Here is a 7,341-nt window from a genome sequence, read left to right as displayed (position 1 = left end):
ATCGTCAATCCTCCCTTTAACAAAAAAATCATGGAACCCGGCAACCCAAAACCCACAATACTCCACCCCCACAAGTACAATTAAATATCTAGGCTTAAGTATATCACCAAACCTAAATGAATTAATTAAACTGAACCTGGATCCGCTGTTGGATAAAGTCACAGATGATCTGTGGAGACAGAGCAATCTCCCCATCTCACTCCTTGGCAGAATAGCTTCAGTTAAAATTAAAATCTTACCTCGCAATGGTTTCAAAGATTAGATTCTACAATTACAAAATTTTATGCGAGGAATAAAAACCCTAAAATCAGCCTTTCAACCCAACAAAAAGAAAAAGCGAGGGTGGTTTAGAAGCCCTTCATTTCATGCATTATTACTTAGCAAACCAAATATTATATTTAACAGAATGGCTCAAACCAAATGAATACCACAACTCCGGGCTAGAAATATAGAACAGTTCGACTGCATACATATAAACTCTCTGATCTCCCTTTTATCACTGCGACCCTCAAACGTCATAACTGCTTTAAAAACTCACTGATTGCGTCCACCCTGACTGCGTGGCGAAAAGCCCTGGACATTACAAATGTTCAATTAAAAACTAGCATGTTGTCTCCAATGTGGCACAACCCCGACTTTAGACATAGAAAAACACCGCTCTATCTGAAGAGAGCGGAATTATTCATCTCCAAGACCTCTTCGAAAATGACAAGCTCAGAACATATAACAATCTAACCCAAACATTCAATATGAATAAAAATACATTTTTACAGTACTTACAAGTAACAGAAACAATAAAAAAAAAAACACTTCTGTAGATTTAATTACCTTACAACCTCCAGAACTGGCCATATATATGAAGAAAATCTCAACAAAATAAAAAAAAAAACTCAAAAATATACAGAGCACTCTCGAACACTAACTCTAATCACTTACCAATCGCTAAATGGGAAGCTGAACTTTCAATCACCACGAACACTGATTTCTGGACAGAAATTTGTTGTAATACTTTTAAGATGACAAAAAACACAAACCTACAGCTAATTCACTTTATTTAATTAGGAGTATTTAAATTTACTTGGTTTATGGATTTAACAAAATCAGCAAAGTGCTAAAGAGGATGCAGGATGGATTGCTCTGGAAATGCTTTCCATTATAGTGCGAAAAAATCTTCCAAAGACTCTCAACCAAATAGTAAGTTTTTGTTTACATTCATCTAAGTTTGGTGGTTTAAGAACATTTTGTTGGTTGTCGTCTTTGGTTACATGTATACCAATATATTTTATCACAGTTTTGAAAGGTGTATCACAAATGACATTCAGATCATTTTCATGAATAGAATAACCGAGAAGCTTTCGAGAACACATCAATGTTCTGAATGGCAACAGGAATCTCATGATCATCCTCTAGCAACAGGGTCTTTTAAAAAAAAAAAAAAATTTAATAGAAAATTTGTGTATATGTGTGCGAAAAGTTTATAGTCATCATTTAACAACGTGATAGGTCTCAGATTGGGATTTTACACATTACATGTGCAAAACGTGTCTACTTCCGGGCGGCCTATTTCACAGCAGTTCGTGTACTATTTTATGGATCAGGTTGGCTGCGACAGAGTAAGGAATTTAATTTTCTATCACTTGAGTTTGGTTATATTTGTTTTGGTTTAAAAACAGGGATAAAAGTGTAGTTTTTTGCACAACCCTTTTTTTTAATGATTCATTATTGCAGATATTAAAAAATAAGTTTTTTGAATGAGTTAAAATAATATTTAAAAAGAATTTGTTTGTGCAGTCTAAACCTCCTCCCAAGACTTCCCAAATTGGAAATTTATATTTTGGGTGAATTCTGTTTTATTTTGCTTGTTATTTCATTTTATTTCCTGTCAATGTTGTGTATTGTGTTTTGGTCAGTTTTTGTATATATTTTTTTAATCCAAGTAATTTATTTTTTATTTTTTTAAACAATATCTTTTTTCACTACTTTATTTGCATCAAATACATTAATTCATAATACCATCAATTTCGATCTCTAGCTTTTGTGTTAGCCTGCAGATATGAATTTAAGTGTCTGGTTGAATAAATGAAAATGTCATAAAAATCGACTTGTTAGGAATGGAGTGTGAAGATGATGGTACTCCGATGTGGATGTAGGATAGGATAAATAATAAAAAAAAACTGTTCAGAGTGTTTTATCTGTGTTCTGAATCATTAAACCCACATAAACTGAAGCATGTATAGTCATATCTGCCAATATAGGATGATTTATGACTAGCTAATCAAAGCCGTTAAGTCTTAATGTAAAAAGTAAAGAATAAAGCATTGCAAATTGGCATGACCAAGTGTGTATATATGAATTTAAAAGAATTAAGCTGAGGAGTCATTCAGTAAAATGACAACAATGGATTGTCTATATATTAAATACACACTATGTATTATGTATCTTGCGAGTGGTTTTATGTTGACCAATTGTTGAATGCAAAGTGACCATCACTCTTTTGAAGATCTATGTATCCATAAGAAAACCAACAAAAACTAACTAATGCATTTTCATATTTTTATAATAAAAATGTTGTCAGTGTTACGCCCCTGGAACATAACATATCACACAACACAAGTGGGGATTTGCCAATGGTAATTCATTGCAAACATAAGGGTGTACAATATTAAATAACAATAGATAGCAACAGAAATTAGACTCATTAACAACAGGGTGAACCAAGGCTAAAACCACAAACAAAACTCCTATAAAAAATCTGAATACAAAACTATTTGGAAAGTAGAAAAATGGCTGCTGCCCCTACAACTTCTTTACAAATTAAACATAATAATACCGGATAGAGTTCTAACTTAAAGAGCTGGCTTGATGTCACTTTCCGGGTCCGCAACTTCAAATTCATCCTTCATGGGGCAAGCATTCAGCACAGCTGGAAGATGCGGGTGTCGGTGGAAGAGCAGGAAGTAAGGAGTGTGCCTGGAGGAGTGCTGACCACAGAAAAGCTCTGCATTAATCTTTTTATCCGACACAAATCAAAGTTCAAAACCTACATTCTAATAAAATGGTTCACAACTACTGCGACTGATGTTATACACACTTCATAAAATGTGAATGTAAGACAACCTCCTTAGTAGTGTTGAGTCCATACACCACGGCAGCAAGATGGAGGTCCCAGTCATCGGGGTTGCTGTTGACAAACTTTCTGAGGGCTCGCTTTACGGTTTGATTGGTCCTCTCGTCCTTTGAATTTAATTGTATTTGTAAAGTACACAAATAATCGCAAAAGATTTCACAAAAGTTACTTAAGCACAGACATCAAAACACTTACCGGTCCATTGGTCTGGGGATGGTGGGCACTTGAGACAGCATGCTTGATTTTCAGCATGCTGAAAATGTTGTCATTGAGCTGCAGAGGAATGATCATGCTCAGTCTCAATGCAATATAACATATCAGATATTGAATCCACTGTATATATTGAATTAAAAAACACAAAAGTTCACCTGGTTTACAAACTCGTTCTCCTGGTCTGTTATAATCTTTCTGACCATGCCAAACGTATACATGTTTGTGGTTATGATTCCAGACACCTCAGTTACCGTCTTGAACTTAAAAGGTTCTGCTATCACCCACTTGGTGTATAAGTCAATCAGAGTCAGGATGTATTTATTCCCCCGACCCGTCTCTGGCAGTGGTCCTATGAAATCGAGGCCAAGCACCTCCCATGGCTCCTTTACCTGCACATCACAGAAAGACCAAACATGTTACGCTATTAATTTATTTTGTTCCCCTTCACAGCAAATTAAAAGGCTGATAAAATAATGACAATTAAGTGGCAATCAATTGCCATTTAGCTGATTGATAAAAATTCCTACATTTTTACACCGTTTTCCTGCAAACAAGCTTTTCATTTGCATCTAAACCTAACCATAACCCATCTAAATTCACATTAGTCTCCATCACTGTGATCAAACATTTTAACATGTACCTGGATGGGATGCACTGGCGGTGAAACAATTTTAACTCGTTCATTCAGCTGGCAGCGATGACAAGACCTTACCTGAAACACAAATTATTATACAATTAGAAGAACACGAATGTCTGCAATAGTGAAAGGCCAGTTGATGAAGGTAGATGAGATCAATGAACAGGGCTCTGCATTTTTTAACTCAGTTCAGAGTGAGACTTTGACTACAGCTGGGGTTTGGGAAATTCTGATTAAAGACATGTATTCATACAAATAAAACTATTTATTGAGCATTGAACATTTCTCAGTGCAGGGGTGCTTATCTTTTGTGTGTGTGTGTGGAAAAGATATACGGAATAATGCAAAGAAGATTATCACTCAGCCAGAAAGTGACTGCACATGTACATGCATTACCGCCTGACAAGTTTGATAATGCTGGTTATAAACCATATAGCCCTCTGCTGTGAGAGCAAGAAAGAGAACTGCTAGTGTAATACAACAATACTCAAATTAAATGCAATTTGACTGGTGAATAAATCTAGGAATATCAGTGCATAGTAGCATTAAAGTCAATTGATACCAATAATCAGTGAATATGCTAATATCGGGCGATATTATCGGCTGGTTGATAAATTGGTTGGGCTCTATTATATGTTACAGTGTGCTAATCTGTGATGCCCTGCAACATGCGCAGCACAAATTATTAAGGAGATTATGAACATGGAGTTCAAGAACGCATGCAATTTCAGTTCTGACAGACATTATAGCTATGGTACTCGATTTTTTTTCTTTAATCAAAAAAAAAAAATCTTATTAGCATCATATAGTATATCTTAAAAGTAATCATTTTTTAAAAAACTGCGCCCTATAATTAAGTATTTTAGTTAATAAAACCCCGGAAGACAAAATCTTGGCGGTCACCCCCTCCTGCTCCAATCACAGGATTTAGCAAAAGGAGGGGTGAGCAGAGCCCACAAAGGTGCCTCCTCATTGGTTGCCGCGAGATAAAGGAAAAAGCGTGCACGATGCAAACTTGTCTTCAGTCTTGGACTAACTTTGGATGCGCAAGTGGCTGTTTCCCTTCTAGACAGGTAATTTAATGTTCCATTTTCCTATATTTTGTGTGCATCCTTTTGCGTGGCAACATGTTTTACCAGTAGTGCACGTTTGGCTCATGTGCGATTTTGTGCACATCTGTGAGAGGAGGAGACTGGGAGGGATTATCAGAGTGGAGGGCGGGATGTCATGGTTCAAAAATTAGGTAGTGCAGCTTTAATACAAACAGTGCCATCCACAAAGCTCTACTACATGCTATTACCTGCTTTTATAATTCAGTGAATTGAAAACTTTACAATTGATAAACTGCATCACACTGATACAGATCACACAGGATCTGACTCATTGGTTTGCTCTTTACACTCACACATATAGGACAGATATCTCAGTATTGCAATATGCAAAAGTGTCTTATCACCACGTGTGTGTGATTATGGTTAGTGTTGTTTATTGTAGGTGTTAAGGTGCGTTCACACCGAATGAACAGTAGCGACTGCAGTCATTTCAATCGCCCGTGATAAGTTGCTTGAACATAGTGGGGAGATATGGTGACTCCATCACTTTATCACTCCAGTGACGTGATGACCAGGGAACAGTGTGTGTGTGTGTGTGTGCGCGCGCACACACTCGCGGAGCCGGTGCGAGGGCTGATCACTTCTTCTCGTTTATACGTTTACAGCACTTATTAACAGTTTAAATCAACTTATGGAGTTACCTAAGGATGAGTTCATTCAGAATGTAGACTTATTCAAGAAGTTTACTGCTCTAACTTAGCCCCGGTAAGTTGAGGAAGTGTACAGCCTCCCGCTGCAGCTGTCTCACTGTAGCAGGAGGGAGGGGCTGCTGCCTTGGCTCTAGACAGTGAAGAACGGGGGAGTTGTCGCTTGGAGTTGCTTGAAAAGTTCAATTTTTTCAACTTTGAGCGACTAGGTCGCACAGGACTTCGTCGTAATCTAGTCACTTCAGTCGCATTTGGTGTGAACGCACCTTTATCCTGGTAATTTCTCTGTGTGAGATATACATGGTGTGGCGTGTGAACAAGTTGAAATGTGTGTCTCACGCCCAACGCGTGAGACTTGAATGAATGAAACTTCTGAAAACAAAGAGTGCTGATTTTACTTTTTCTCTTTACTCAAGTAAAGCTCTTACCCATTCTTTAACATCTGCATTGAGTGTGGCCCAGTAGTAACCAGCAATAACCCTATTTCGGGTACTTCTGACACCATTGTGGTTACCAGCAGGATTATTGTGGCACTCTTTCAGTACAGACATCTTCTCCTCCACAGTAAAGACAACAAGCCGCATGTAATGCCTGGAGGGACCCGTGTAGAAGAGTCTGTTGTCTGTTATGAAAGGACAGCGAAAAAAAAGTCTGTAAGAGTTGATAACAGAGAAACATATACAAAAAGAGAAACAACCATATCTGACAGAAGTACAATACTATTTTTAATTAAGAATTGATTTTTTATTGATCCCCAGAGGGAAAATTCACACGTTGCAACAACTGTAGCACTTCAACTATAATATATAATATATGGGGGGGGGGGGGTCATAGGCCAAGAGGAATATAAACGTGAGCACGCTCGTTCACTTCGTCAACAAAGTGAACGATATTTCCAACCTAACAGCGTTTGTAATTTTAGTGTTTTAATAGTGTTTATATTATTAATATTACACATAAACTCGAGGAGGGACCAGGGATTTCTGCTGAACCACTTTCGGCCGATCCGAGCACTTTTAAAAACCGTTGAAAGCACCTCAACAGCAGTACGGAAGCAAGGCAGTCCCTTCGCTTCCACAAAGATTACAGGACGAAAACACAGAGTACCTGGGTCTCCAGCTGGCAGAATTCGGACTCGAGCCCTTTCGTAAAACCGATGAGAAGCAGTATCAAAGCGACATACCTCTGTTTCCACACTCCTTTTCCCAAGCTTTTAACTTGTGAATGTTATGTATTTTTTTCGGTATTTACCTTGATTATTGAGAGTTTCTTTTTTGAATTGAGTAAATGTTTTAACAACTGAAAAGTGTCTTTGAATTTTTGAAAAGCGCTTATAAATAAAATGTATTATTATTAATGGGACCAGCGAGGTGTCCAAGTGTGAAAAGGACAGTATGAGTTCTCACTTTGAAAAGGTACATTTACAAGGTGCACCATTCACTAACCAGGTCCATGATTATGTTGTATTAAGCTATTATTTTAATTCAATTTACAAAATTGAAGGAATGGACATTAAACATGCCGAGAAGTGAAACAGCACTGATCAACTGATTGGTCACTGTTTAAAAAACAGGGAAAACCTGAATTTTAAGCTCGAGTACAGCA

This window comes from Gouania willdenowi, chromosome 24 (assembly GCF_900634775.1).
Source record: "Gouania willdenowi chromosome 24, fGouWil2.1, whole genome shotgun sequence".
NCBI classification, from domain to species: domain Eukaryota; kingdom Metazoa; phylum Chordata; class Actinopteri; order Blenniiformes; family Gobiesocidae; genus Gouania; species Gouania willdenowi.
This window is presented reverse-complemented; position numbering follows the sequence as displayed.